The 8,946-nt window shown below is 32.8% G+C and overlaps 1 protein-coding gene across 11 annotated transcripts in view; it reads right to left on the bottom strand.

The window, feature by feature from the left end:
- Arms (Ankyrin repeat-rich membrane spanning) overlaps nucleotides 1-8,946 on the bottom strand; it is a 118,870-nt gene that overhangs the window by 11,048 nt on the left and 98,876 nt on the right. The gene's annotated exons all lie outside the window — the stretch shown is intronic.

Here is an 8,946-nt window from a genome sequence, read left to right as displayed (position 1 = left end):
ATAAAGCATAAAACATGAATGAAACTTCACAATAATGAACCTACATATATTTCTTTTATATAAAGTGGGGTTTTCATATTTTCTGTAAACTGATACTGAAAGAGATAGAATTTGAGACAGCTAACATAATAGAAACGTACGTATATGTGAGAGAGATAGTTAAGAGAACAAATTCTGTTTATCCTACTCTTTTAGAATATACACAGACAAAAAAAGTGGCAAAATGATCTTATGCATATTCAATAAGACCTTTTCAGCACAATTTATGAAAATGTTTAAAAACATCACTGCTTAAATGTTGGGAAATTATGTGATAATCTATAGCATTCATCAGTTATTAATGTTAATAATCATACAGGATACACACAAATTAAAAAAGTAAGCAATGAGAGTGTGTATGTTTACAAGCTATTGATCAAAAATCTTTTAAAGAATCAACATCTTTGATTTACATAACAAGATTGGACAGCAAGTCACAAAGATGCACATGCTTCTTATGATACTGTATAGTTTTTATAGTCATATTGTTTAATGACACAGGATGAATCAATTACATACTAAATTATTAAATAACACAAATGATACAACAGTTGGTGGATCTTCAGAAACAACTATATGTTTCTATGACTTGATTATTATATGGAAACATAACAAGTAGTTTCAACTGCCTCTAATAGAAGCACCAATTATTACTATAATGCAGAAATACAGCTGTCATATGCTATACAATAAAACAATATTGAATGGAAAAGCATTAAAATAAAACAGATTCCTTATTTATTCCTATCATACTACAGTAGTGGCACAATTACACTCAAAATGATCAGTTCAATTACTAGCAGAAGGATTTCTATGAGAGTATGGTTCGTAGAAAACATTAATTACTACTCTGTACAGCATTGGAAGGAAAAGAGTTGATCATTATTCCACTACCAGAAACTGTTCCTTATTTATTTGTGATTTATTTTACAACACTGTCAATAGCTCAGATTATATAGCACTAAATGACGGAATTCCCCACTTAATGGTACCTGCACCTTGTCATGGTGGTGGGGCTTGAGTACCTCAGTGACCCCAAGAGTTATGCTGGCGGTAGCATAGCTACTGGTAGGACCTCCCTAGCCAGATTGGTCGAGGGGGAGAGGTCAGACTAAGACAGGTACCCTGGTCGCAAGGCTAACAACCTTGCACTGTAAAAAGGAAGATGTTTCGAAACCTCAATCAAAGCCTCGGACAGACGGACCTAACAGAGGACCAAATGGAAGAGGATAATTGAGGCGATGAACCAAATATGGACAGGAGAGCCATAGAAGAAGAAGGATGACAGAATTATTAAAACTAATGATGAATCAGAAAGGATATGGAAGGAAATGAACATGGCCTAATATAAGGAGCTATTCCGGCATTTGCCTATAGAGACCAAGGAAAGCCATGAAGCCTGTTCAGACAGCCAGTTTCTGGACTAAGATTTGAACCTGTGACCTCCAAACTATACAGCAAGAGTGCCAACCACTCAACTGTGGCAAACAGACAGAAACTGTTCCATTAGTAGAATTCAAAACATAGAAATGTTCCAACTAAATGATCAAATGATAAAGAATAACCATCTTTACATTTCACAGGGCATACAATCTGCTCCAGCTAGTGGTTTTCTTTATTTTACAGTTTCACACAAATATGCTAATTTAATAACTCAACTTCTGTCATATGTTGTAAATATTAGTATACTTAAGAAACACAAAATTACATTATTTATCAATGTTAATTTCAACTATCAATATTATCTATATTTGCACAAGATAAAATGCATATTACATCAATTAAATATATCTGCAACTGTAATGACAAAAAATTAATAGTCCATTTGTTAGTGCTATGCCAGGATCTTATGAAAGACCCAGTGGCATCTCAGAGGGCTAATGCAGTATGTAATTTGACTTTCAGTAATGATTAAGCCAATGGGTTAATCACCATCAGCTTCAAAGTTTGGCTTCTCCTGATCAATCTGACTCAATCCTATATGTGATCTAACCAGTATTTCTTTAAAGATGGCAATCATCGCCCTGATGATGGAGGCAGCAAGGACCTCTCAAAACATTGGTAAATGTCTGCCAGACTACACAGTGCTACAACCCACAAGAAAGCCATCTTTGTACTAACCGTTGTGAGAACCTCAAATCCTACGTAGTATTTATTTGGCCTTTCAATATTGTTTCATACAGGATGGCATTACCAGGCTTTTGGTTCATTACAAATGCTGGATCCACTTTCCTTTGCATGCTCATATTTTAATTAATGCATTTATTTTATACTGTCTGTACATGTTATGTTGATGGTCTCCGAGTCTATATTCTTTCATTGCCCTTATATTATTTCTGTACTATGATATTCGCACTGTCACTGCTTCATATAATTTTATTTAGAATTCTTGTCTCATTTTAAATGTCAAGGCTCACCTAATTGTTCTATGCATATAATTTATAATATAAACTTCCAAGTCATAATTTTCTCTTCTCAGTATATTAAATATTAAAACAAAATAAAAATAAATTCCTACTGAAGCATTAAGTGAAAATTACCCTGTAAACTTCAACATTAAAATGAACACAAACTAAACATACTTTCCTTAATGTTTGAATTCTTAAATTTTTCAATTTTCATTCATTATATGTGTAGGTGATAGTTATACATTTACTTATTATGAAAATGATATGTAGTCCTTTATGCATGGAAATGAAAATATACAGCAAAACCCTGAAAGAGTGAAATTCTATGGACCCAGATTTGTATATTACTACATAGGGTTATATATAGCCCCCATACTGTATACATTTTATCAGCCCAGAACCCAAGGATCTGTTGGAGGCATTTGTTATGGAAATGTTCATACAAAAATAAGTATTACTGTATTTAGTTTATTATAAGGGATTTAACTGAGAACAGCTGACAGAACTATTTGGTCCAAGATAAATTTTAAAATGACAATACTTTTTTCTCATCCTTTAGCAATGCAAGACAGATACAGCAAAGAAACTTAAAGCTTTCTCTGATATTTGTGCTACATTTGAGAAGCATGAGTAAATTAAATAGAAAATAAATTCTTACCTTATTTATACAGTTTACTGAAACAAATGAATATCTGCTCAAGAAATGTGGCTCACTATTTAAAATAGTTGTAGAATGTTTTGTATATTATGCAAAGCAAGAGTTGTGTTGCTACCATACCATGCCATTTAAATACTACTGTCTGACTCATCAATTGGCAGAAGGCCAATGCTATGTGAGAGCCAGGATGGAAGGACTCTCCTTGGAACCAAGTGTTCTTAGAATGTATATCATTGCCTATTAAATGTCTAAAGAGGCAACAAAATTTTTTGTTTTGTTTTCTTATGTATTTCTGGTATAACAAGCACTGATTTTAATTTTATAAGCATTACAAATGAAACCCAATGTTATATAAGTATTGTACCATTCTAATGCCCTTATAATGGAATTAGTACAAAAGTTATGTAAAGTCTTCTTTCCTGACATCTAATATTTCATGTAATTAAAAAGATGTTCATGCAAGTTAATTAAGAATACAATATATATATATATATATATATATATATATATATGTGTGTGTGTGTGTTTTCCAACATTATTATAACAACTGCATAACAAATATAACGTTATCAAAGACAGGAAAGGATGAAATTTAAAAAAGTGTGCCAAAACAAATTTAAGCATTATGACCACATATATATTCCAACTCAAAATTTGAATGGTAACTGTTTGCTCGGAGTAATATGAAATCTGTTTGAAAACTACTGCAACCACCAACACAAACATATAAATTACCTAAAGATTTGTGACAATGCTTCATTAACCTGCTGATGCCACAGCTAGTCTACATAAAATTTAAAAATTCAGTTTCTACCTTTAAAAAAGTTTCTTCATTACAAAGATCAGATGGCCAATATTGTTTGTGGAAACTGTCTATTTACTCTGATAATCATGCAGAACCCATGCAGGCATAATACAGATGTAGTGACTGTTAAAGCAGGAGGTAAATATAGTTACCAATGGACTCAAAAGAGTTGGTTGCACTATAAAAACTTGGGGGCAAGCTGAGAACACACTTCTTTGCACTGTATTCATTTTGGGCATTATCCATTTTCTGGGGCATATTTAACATGCACATATTTTTAGAATTTCCAAATAATCATGATCTGCTGCAATAAACATGCTATTGTGAAGTTTAACATCTGACAGAAGTAGACACAATGAGTTATCATTATGTCTCTTCAAACAGCATGAATAAATCATATTATCTAATTGATATGCTCTACTTCCCCAACTGATTAAGTTTCAAAACAAAAGAAATGCTGTATGCTGAGAAATTTCACGAATATCATTAAAAAAGGAAATTTCAATTAAAATACATCCACAATAATCTCAACATGTCATAAACGATTTTCAGTCATGCATATTACATTCAAGTAGAGTTTAATCCTGTGCATCATAGCCAGTGTAACTTCTTCATCAAGAGCAAGGTACTACACACCCATTATCAAAGATATATAAAAGACCATGCCAACAAATTCATAGTTATGACGCATTATGCATTCTTTATCAATACGGATTTTATGAAAAGAGGAAGTGATGAAATTTTGAGCCTTTTAGTAGATATTGTTAACCCTGTTAGCGTAACACTAATGGATAACTATTTATAATGTGAAACAACACTTACAATGATGCTCCAAACAGGAACTATTTCCCCTAAATTTGAAATGCTATCAGAGTACATATACTTCAGGGCAGTAGCACTACTGAATTTGGGAATAAGACATTATAAAATAAATTAGAAATATGAAATGTTTACATACACTGGCCAAAATATGCCATAAGGTAAGATACTTGCTAAAATTATTTTGCAATAACACATCTTCTAATGTTCCATATTACATCATAATCTTATGTGTTACAAGGTGTTTAATTATAAAATAATTCACATATAGTATCACTGCTAGGATTATTTATTTCCTACTGTTCAGCAGGAAAGGGTTACCACTTTTTAAGTAAGGATTCCAATTATATAGCAACAAATTTGTTTTTTCAGCCCAATTACCTCAGAAAATAATAAAATACTTAAATATTCACGATCTTCAATGGTTTTCACTCCTTGAAAGTTTCAGCATGAATTATACAACTGATATCTGTAGATATCAGTGTAATATTTATCTTTTGCTTTATCATTATATTTTGTAGGTTATGTAAATTATACTGCTTCCAGAAGTTATGTAGAGTGAAATATGAGAAGATAATTATGAATGACAAGATGATAGGAGATGAAGTGTTTGTTATCTTATTATTTTAAAGAACCAAGGAAAATCATTATAAACTTAGAACAGATGATTCAAACTGGGATTCTATTATGTACATAACAAATTTAAAGAAGAACTTATTAAACTCAACATTCAATATACTAACAGAGCTCATGTGGAGAGATAATATAAGAAATCATTCTTTGCAACAAGAAAAGAACATAGCGCAGATGGTTTATATGTAAACTTAAATTAGGATCACTTTATCCTGATAGTCTAACATTATAGTACATTAACAGAATTAATAACAATAATAATAATATTTTGAAGGTTCCTTCACATAAATAAAGCAATCACTATCCTGAACTGCCCATCCATCTATACTTGTATGGTTAATATCTGAAGCTACTGTTTTGTGTAATTTTTCTTACCTCCTCAGAAAAATTTTAATCTATGACTTTACATGAAACAACAAACTGGATTAATGAATAACTCACCGGTTATTTAACAATACTGTATTAACTGCAGAAAATATCCAAATATCAGTTTGATTCATGGTGGGGAAATCTTTTTAATTTGTTGCTCCTTAAATCTGGGCAGCCTGATGGCATAGCTGCCTGTATTAATGGAAGGTACAGAAAAGCCAGATATGGACAAATACAAGGAAAGTATGAATAATTGGAAATTTTATGCCACCTGCTCACATCACTTTTAGTTTCAGACTCAGAGAAGTTTAAGCACTTGATTTGTGTTGCACAGAGTGTACATTACTGCTGCAAAATGCACATATATAATGAGTCATAATGAATCTTGTTATCAAGTCTGATAGGAAAACTGTTGTAAAATGTCAAAAGACATGGATACCAATGCACAAACATAAATACTGACACCTAATATTAGGCACTAACATACCTTTACCTTTTTAAGATATTTGCTGTCATTTACTTGAGATCTGAGGTTCTCAAGGAAGAAGATGTCAATATTGGTCTTCTGGATAGAAATGTGATATAGACTTTTAGGTAGATACCAGCATTTTTAAGAAAAATTCTGTCCACATGGTATTACCACCCAAAAAGACCAACAATTATGTCAATTTTTATGTTTTAAATTTACTGTATTACTGGTCCTTTGTCCAGAAACATGGAACATTCTTGTCTGACATGGAATTCTACTTGTGCAATAAAGCACAATGTTCCTGCCTCTTCGAAACCCATTTCAGGTACTATTTTTCTCAATCTTCAGTATCACACATGTATAATATGTAAACTTCTTACATTGAAAAAACTTTTCCATATTTATGAACAGTGATTAATTAATATATGAATTTAACACAAAATATGAAAGATGGAACTGGCAATTTTAAATTCTCAAAATGATCCATAACAAAGTCTAAAACATGAAACCTACCTCACTTCTCTCACATTCTAACAGTAATATAAAATGTCAAAATTTCTTAATTTATTGTATTTACTCTGCTACACACTACACTTCAGTCTCTTGTTGCATGAACAATTAATACACTACCTATTGATGCTCTCTTCCTTTGTCCTTTGAATGACCATGAGAGGAATTCATGAGAGAGAAAAAAATTATGATTGTGCATGGCCCTTTGTATCATTGTCAAGTGTTGTTACTCACTATCCATTAAGACAGCATATAATAATAATGATGATGGAGATATGTACACCTAGATTGTGGATTGTTTCTCAGGTCCTGCAAAGAAAACAAAGGGAGATCCTGCCCGAGTTCAGGCATAGAGGAGAGAAAGACAATATCTGCAATATGATCTTGAACTTAACGAGAAGGGTGATGAGCCAAGATTTTCAGCACATACAAACTTTAAAAATACAGATAATTGAAATCACAATTTCTTGCTCATGGTAAGCAATGCTTACATGCTTTCTAACTGTTCTACAATATACTGTTATAAAATACTGATTACTGACCAAGTGACTGAATGAACAGTTAACCTAACCAAACATAATCAAACCTCTCTCTTTGTCACCAGTCTTCAGAATGGTTTGATGTGGTTCCCCATTTTTGTATATCTTGCGCAAGTCTCCTCATTTTCACATATTTTTAGCAGCCCACATCCTCAGAAATCTGCGTCACATATTCCAACCTTTGTCTCCCCCTACAATTCTTCCCTTCAGCTGTTCCTTCCATTACCAAATTAACCAATCAGAATGTGTCCCACCATCCTATCTCTTCTTCTCGTAAGATTTTTCCATAGACTTCCTCCTTCGCCTATCCTGTCTAAGACCAGTTCATTTTGTGCTTTATCAGTCCACTTCTATCCTTCTTCTTTCTGGCTTTCCCACTAACTATGTTTCACTTCCGTATAGCGCTGTGCTCCAAACATATAACTTCAGAAAAATCTTTCTTAATTGCAGGTCAATTTTTGACACTAGTAGACTTTTCTTTTTGAAGAAGGTTCTTTTTGCTTGTGCTAATCTGCTTTTAATGTCTTCCTTGCTTCATCCATCTTTTGTGATTTTGCTTCCTAAATAACAAAATTCTTTCACTTCTTCTACTGCTCCCCATAACTTTTGTCTTGCTTTTGTTTATCCTTAAGCCGAATTGCTCACCGAGTAATCTATTCATACCATTCGATAATTCCTCTATATCTTCCTTCCTTTCAGCCAAAAGGGCAATATCGTCAGCGAACCTTAACATTGTTATCCTCTCCCCTTGGACTTTTATTCCTGTCCCGAACTTTTCTTTCACCTCCTTCATTGCTTCCTCAACATACAAATTAAACAACGGGCGATAGGCTGCATCCTTGTCTTACTCCCTTTTTAATAAATGCCTGTCTTTCTTGATTCTCCTCTAAACTAACCCAACCTAGCCAGTCAACTATAGTATATAACTCACTAACTGACTATCTCACTTATTTCATTGGCATTATTCTTAAATACTGATTTCACAGGTAACATTTCTTGCTCTCGACAAAAGGTACTTCTTTTTCTGTTGTTTAATATCTAATATAGCAGGTCATATGGTAAACCAGTTTACTGACACTTGAATTTAAGAGTCTTGGAAAGATTTCCATAGTAGAGGTTGTTAACACAGAGTAACTTCACCCCTTGGGTGTTCAAGGTATGGGTCAAAGGGTGTGAGTATAGTTACCTTGAAAGAAAAGCATGTTTGTTAAGCTTACATCCAGGAAGACAACAAAAGAGAAAATCACCAATGAAATATAGGCTGACAGCTAAACAGAGTCACATATATATAACTTGTGACACATAATTCCCAAAATCTCCTATTCCCTTTCAGTCAACTTAAAGGATCTTGTAAACAGTTTGTAACCCAAGGAAATACATTTTTAGATAGCAACATTTCTGATACACCTGAAGAGTAGCAAGTATTGCTGGAAGCATTATTTAAAAGAATACAATTAAGAAGCTGAAAAAACAACATATGTCCTATGTTGTGGTTGAAAAGTATTACATGATCTCCAGGTTTCAGTCTCATGTTCAACTATGAGTGCAGCAGACCATGATTGGTAATTTAATACTGCATTCTTTTAGTATAAGTGTTAAGTACACTGTCTGCTTTCAGTTGATTCTTCAGTTATTTCACCACATATTCTGGTATATGAAACAGTATTTTTGGACTTATTATGACAAGAAAATATTTT

The sequence above is a fragment of the Zootermopsis nevadensis genome, unplaced genomic scaffold (genome assembly GCF_977971745.1).
Source record: "Zootermopsis nevadensis isolate Lab colony 2312 unplaced genomic scaffold, Znev_1.0 Znev_ptg000019l, whole genome shotgun sequence".
In the NCBI taxonomy this organism is placed as follows: domain Eukaryota; kingdom Metazoa; phylum Arthropoda; class Insecta; order Blattodea; family Termopsidae; genus Zootermopsis; species Zootermopsis nevadensis.
The sequence above is the reverse complement of the archived record's forward strand: the minus strand, read 5'-3'. Positions and strand labels throughout refer to the sequence as shown.